The sequence below is a fragment of the Gymnoscopelus braueri genome, assembly GCF_963280865.1.
Source record: "Gymnoscopelus braueri genome assembly, chromosome: 2".
NCBI lineage: Eukaryota > Metazoa > Chordata > Actinopteri > Myctophiformes > Myctophidae > Gymnoscopelus > Gymnoscopelus braueri.
This window is the reverse complement of record NC_137604.1, coordinates 6609011-6615753: the sequence shown is the minus strand read 5'-3', so window position 1 is coordinate 6615753 and position 6743 is coordinate 6609011.

The window sequence follows — 6743 nt, the reverse complement described above, 5'->3', positions numbered from 1 at the left end:
TTAGGTGTGATTAAAAGATAAAACAATAAAAGTGTGTTTTAAGAAGGGATTTAAAAGCCTCAATAGAATTAGCACTTCTAATATAGAAGGGAAGGCTGTTCCAAAGCCTAGGAGCAGTAGCAGCAAAGGCGCGGTCACCCCTACTCCTCAGCCCGGTTTTGTGAACCTCTAAGAGCAACTGGTTGGCTGACCTCAGTGCTCTGTGTGGGGTATAGGGCTCCAAAAGTTTGGACAAGTTTGAAGGGGACAGGCCGTGCAAAGATTTGTAAGTAAATAAAAGAAGCATAAAATCTATTCTGAAGTTGAAAGGGAGCCAGTGCAGATCAGCTAAAACTGGGGTTATGTGCCCTCGCTTTTGTGTGCCAGTGAGGAGGCGAGTTAATCAAACTCAGCTGAAATAACACACAAGGACGCATACAGGGGAAAATGCCTTTAATTGCACATTGTGTGGCAGAGACCTTGGTGACCTTAGTACTTCTGCACTAACCATATAGAGTAGGATAAATGGTCCTCATGCAGTTTTCATCAATATTCAAACATTCACCATTGTTTTCTTACTCGGGATTTGTTCTTAGGTAAGGACAGAATCTAGACACTCTCCAAGAGCACACTTATAGGCAAGAAAGTGGTTCTTGTCTTTTTTTTACGGATTTCAATTGACCCTTCGCTAAATCCCACCCCAACAGCGAATGTCCAATTCTAGCTTAGCAGCCGTTGCTATGCTGGAGTATAGTTTGGCACACTTCCGTCACGTCATAGCTGTCAATGTTAACCCCCACACATACAATTATTTGCAACATTAATAGCAAGCATAGGAATACCACGATAAAGCTATGGTAACTAGGAACCAGTAACAGATTCCACATACCCAGACAACGTTTGGAGGGTGCATTTTTCACTCCTTTGCCCAAGCTGAAATCTGCACTTAAACTGCAACCAGCTGTGTTGTTGAACACATACACAGCTTAATGTGGGGAAAGTTAGGCTACATGACTCAACCGCCCAGGTGATGACAATAATACTAATCACCGTAATTGCAAATCATAAACAACAAACAAATGTAAAAATCTGCAGTGATCTGATGCTGATGTATCCTGAATCACTCCACATGTTAAAGTATAGCCTATTAATTAATGTGTTTGACTAATTATGAACTGCTATTATATGTAGTCTTACACTGCCTTACATGAAAACTTCTGTCCGGACCACTGATAAATGATAACAATGTTAATGTTGCTTGAGTTAGATATACTCTTTCTCCCTCAAACATTTCCCTGGATTTTTTGTTTAATGAAATAATGTCATGCACATGTTTCCGGTGCATAGCCTACTGCAGGCCTTGTTGACCAGATTTAGAAGAGATTGTGAAGCTCTTGCTCCTAAAATGATCGATTATTTACATGGGGAAATCTGTCATATAACATTCATGTCAATGGGTGAGAAGTGCAGCTTCAGAGTGGAATGGGTGGGCCTTAGCGAACGGTCAATTACAATTCTTAACTCCCGGTGCAAACGAGACTTGTTTCCACCATTAAGTATTTTTTTCTTATGTGTTTACTTTGTCCTGCAACAGTGATCTATATGGATGTGCACAACAATTCCTTGGTTGTGACATCAAACCTCTGTATTCTAGGCCAAGTCTAAACAGAGGAATCCCATAATCTGAAAATCTCAACATGAACAAATACAATTTAAATGTATATTCTCATTTTCTGTATATAAATAACGTGTGCTTGTTATGCATGTAAGTGCTGATGAGCAGCATTTCTTTTTTAAACTTTGTTTTGACACATTGATTGGACTGTCACATAATCATCAGTGCAAAGTTGATGGGTGCCAGAGAGACAGATGACACTGTTTGGTTTGTTGTTGTTTTTTGTTAATGAACTGCCCTGTTGTACCTGGAAAAAAATAATAAAGGTTTCACTATAATTCATATTTTTGTTGTAACATCATCACAGACAGGAAGTGGTGGAGGAAGTGCTCACATTTTCTTTTCTTTTTCTTGTTTTACTTAAAGGTTTCATGACATTCAGTTTTACCACACATTAAAAGTCTTTGTCATGGTCCTTCAAACGTGTACAAAAAGTTTTAACAACAAATTCCACTCCATTGATCACATTTCTAAAGCCTTTTCAACTGCAATGAAAAAATAAATCTTTGCCTGCGGGTGTCGCTGTTGAGGGATTTTGCCTGTCAATCATCGCCTCTGCTCCGCCCCCCCTCCAAAGGAAAGGATAGGGGAGGGGAGGGAAGAGGAGGAGAGTGGGCGGGATTAATGGCCTGTGACCTCACTGCCGAAGGGCCAAGCTCAGATTACTTTTCCGCCTAATTGTTCAGAAAACCTCAGACCACAGAAAATCCACTGAATGTTCAAAGTTCAGATTTTTTGGGTGTAATTGAGGTCATAAAACTCCCCAAAAAACATAAAAAATACAAAAAGTTAAAATGAATGTCATAGAACCTTTAAAGCATCACTATGTAGTAACTTTCCTCTTCTGCGCCGGATTTGAACCCGGTTTCCCAATTGTATGAGTTCTAGGCCTATTGTATTAACATACCGTACTCTACGATACAGATTGGACAAAATTGCATTTTATTCATAAATAAAAAGTTACATAGTGATGCTTTTAGTAAAAGTATCAATACCACAATGCAGACATACTTTAAAACTAAATTAAAAACAATACAAATAAATTAAAAGTGCGCAGTGTAGACTGCAGTCAAAGAGAAAACAAAAACAAAATGTATCAAATGGGGGTCCGTGGCTTCAAACTGGGACCCCTAACATATAGTAACAATGTCCCCTGTTCTTGCAGTCAATACATAGGTCACTTCAAGAAACCATTGGCTCAATTATTGCCAATTATTAAGATTGTGGAATGTATGACAGTAGTCAGCAGCATAAAAATACAAGCAGCATAAATACAAATCTGTGGCAAATCATCTTTTTGTAGAGACTTTAATATAGCCCTGCTAATGACAGCAACAGGTTCAAACATGTCATGTAACTTTTGGTGAGACTTTTGTGACCGTTCCCTGTATAGTATGATAATGTGTCACTCTTAGGTTATATGGTTATGGTTTGCTTTGTATTCATTTGTGTTCTCATTGGTTCCTATAGGACTTGGGGAGCAGTGAGATGTTGGCAATCAGCCAAATTAGCGTGCACCTGGGCCCGGGTGTCCACGCCCTATAAAGCCTGCCTCACCGGTGACCTTGCTCTTCTTCAGTTCATTTGCTTTTGCTCCTCACCCAAACTACACCTCTGTCTCCCACATTTATGTTCACACATGCAACACTCACATACACTACATAATCCACTCATGCATACACGCATTATTATTGATATGAAAAATAATGCAGTACATGGTGGACATTTAATGCAATGTATGCTATAGTTTCTAAATTAATGTATTGTTTGGTTTCAATTATCATCTAATATTGAAGTGAATATTATTGTCATGCACATTTACCGGGGCACAGCTGGTGTCAACATTTTAATGGTTCACACTAGATAACATTAAGATAAGTGATGGAATCCTTTTTTTAAATTTATTACAGACCTCTAGTGTGGTAGTGGAGGCTACTCTCCATTAGACTATAGGAAGGAAGACACAGCTAGAAGGGTTCTGCTTAATATGAAACAGACTGAGGCCAAACAACACTGGCGTGGACTTTGACAACAGGGAAAGTTGGCCTGTGTTGATTCCGCTGATCATTCTGTTCCACATTCGATGTACAAATATGATGTACCATCAAAGCAAGAATGCAAGTATTACCAACCAAGTACAATCTATCAATCTGGTATCCTGACATCCATAGTCCACTCTGTATAAATCATCATGATTCTGAACAACACCTACAATCGATTGCACACATGGATAGTGCATACACAAATGTGTACATTTTTCGCCACGACCGCATTGTCAACATAGTGTCCGATGCAGTCAAAACATGTATGCCATCCAGTGCAGCAATGTACAAACACTCAAGAGTGTTACCAGATTGATTTAGCTTGTGATGCCTTTGCTAACATCCCAAATACCCCTGATGTCGTTTTTGTTGACACCTGTCACAAGGAGGTTCTGATTCTGGAGGTGGGCTGTGTCTGTGATCTATACATGGACCAGGCTTTCCAAGATAAGCATTCTAAGTACCAACCGCTACTGAGAATCATAACACACCTTGGGTACAGATGCAGATTCTCTGTACTCACATTTGGAAGCATGGGCCAGGTATATAAGCTGACCACGAGTGGCCTGACAATCGCTGGCATGACTAAAAGCAAAGCCAAACAACTTGCTAAATATTGCTCTGTTTCAGCTGTCATAGGCAGTTTGTCTGTGTGGAGGAGAAGTTGCCATGTGTATCCTTGGGAACCATGAACTATCAACCCTGTTATATTTGTTTCCCTGCAAATTAATTGTAATGTGTGGATTCAAATAAATAATTAAAATGTGTGTGTGAGAGAGAGAAAGATAGAGACAGAGAGAGAGAGATATAATTATTGGTATAAAAAAAATACTGAAAGTACCAAAAGTAAAAGTAGCAGATCTACAAGTTCACATTGTGAGCTTGTAGATCTGCTATTTTCAAATGGACGAATGTATATAGGGTTGAAGTGGGAACAAAATAGGGGGGAAAAGCCAAAGAAATGGCTTAAAAACGTCAAACTTGTGGAGTGTGTCTGTGGGTTTTATAAATATTGAACCAACAAAAGCTTGTGACTAAACCATAACTGCATTGGATGGATACAGGATAGGTGGGCACTAGGGACATCTGGGCACCTCGATGTAAAATTGGCTATTTTGTCCAAAATGTTAAAAAAAATCTATATTTGAAAAATGGCCTTAAGTAATGTAAAGTATACATGATGTGAACATGCACGGTACATCATTATCAGACTTAATTTTATCCTTCAACTTCTTGTTTGTGCCACAAAACGACGGTTTTAATATTTCAATATTAGACCTTAATTGCAATTAAAAAGCTTTCAGATATTATAATACAACAAAAAGGCTAAATGGCACCATCAGCATCTCCAGTGAAGTTGTAGTAGCCTACAGGTGTAAACGTATGTCCACCAGAAAACATAAGAGGTGAGGTGATCTGAACACAGCCAATACACACAGTTTCAGTAAAATTGACAATTTGTTAACTCGACAGCGTGACAATGAATTGAGTGATAACATTCCATGTAAATATACAACAGTCTGGACAAAGGTGGGACAGTCAGCAGGGTATACAGCACTGCAGGGAGTTGCACCCTGGATCCAGCAGACGCTAGAAGTACTAACTACCAGTGCTTGTTTGCTTTGTGACACCACCATGTCCTTACTTGCATATGAATACAGAAAATATTTTAAAAAGGCTGAATAGCCGATGTAAAACACAAATCAGCCTGTTATAGCGCCACTATGAGGGTGATTTGAACATTTTCAAGTAGCATTTCTTCCTCGGCCTGGTGGGAATGTGCGTGCAAAATCGCAGACTGTGTTCATGATTTGAGGTGTTTTGTTCAAAACAGACTTTCATTTACAAAAACAGCTGGCAACTTATGTTGTGGTATATGCACTTTAAACCTGACGTCTGAATATATTTTTTCCAATACTTTTTCATTATTTTTCAAGAACGTTACACATTTTTCTGTAACTAGCCAATCTGCAAACCCACAACACAATGCATCACAATGTTGGACAAAGTACTCAACCCCAGTATGTACTCCAAAAACAAACAAGCCTGTCAGTCAGTCAGTCAGCCAGCCAGCCAGTCAGTCAGTCAGTCAGTCGATTCAGTCAGTCAGTTCTACATCTTCCAGAGCTGTTACCAGCATGTCATCTTATACCTCACTGTCAGGCTCTTCATTTTTGAATACATTCTCAATGACATCTAATATTAGTTGTGCCTGTGAAGTGTCTGAGACCTCTTCTCCTACCTCTTCTATTATGCCACTGGGGGTATCTTCTACGTGGTCTGATTTGCAGTAGAACGCTACACCACTGCACAATCCTTCCTGAATGAGACACTCACTTCTCTCTTCAAGCTCGGCCAGAGGTAAAGCTCTCGGTTCTTCACTGACTACTCTCTGTTTTTCTGTGGTTCCTTTTCCTGCATGTCGCTCCAAAGAGCTAGAACCACCATTGCATTGTTGTATGCAGTTACAGGACAGAGCACAAAAATCACAACGTGCATGCTTGGGAGTTAATGGTTGAACCTCTTCTCTATCATACAGGGCCAACAATTTCACCCTCCTACAGGAAGACACATTTGTTACATCGTCTCGCATGTTTGCTTTCAGTCCAACCCTTTGTGATCCATGGTAAAGAATGATGGAGTGTGCATCACCACCATCTCTTCCAAATGCTTGCATGTAGGACTCCAGCTCTCTGGGGGGGGCCATAATTAACAACAAAGTTCACCCCTTTAAAATCCACCCCCATCCCTAAGGCAGACGTTGCAATCACAACCCGGAGTACAGACGATAGATCGCTCATTGAGTTTATGACGTGCTGTTTGATCTTGTCTGAGGTCTCTGAGTGGAACATAATTATCGACAAGTCGATTCTTGGCAACATCACCACTTCATGCAGGGAATACTGACTTCTCTCCAAGAAACAGCTTAAATACATCCCAGTAAAGTAGGCCACAGTCATCGATACTCTTGCAGTATATTACAACTTTTTCTGTGTTATGCCCCTTACTTGACAACTCCTGACAGAGCCATGCAAATGTCTCACCTG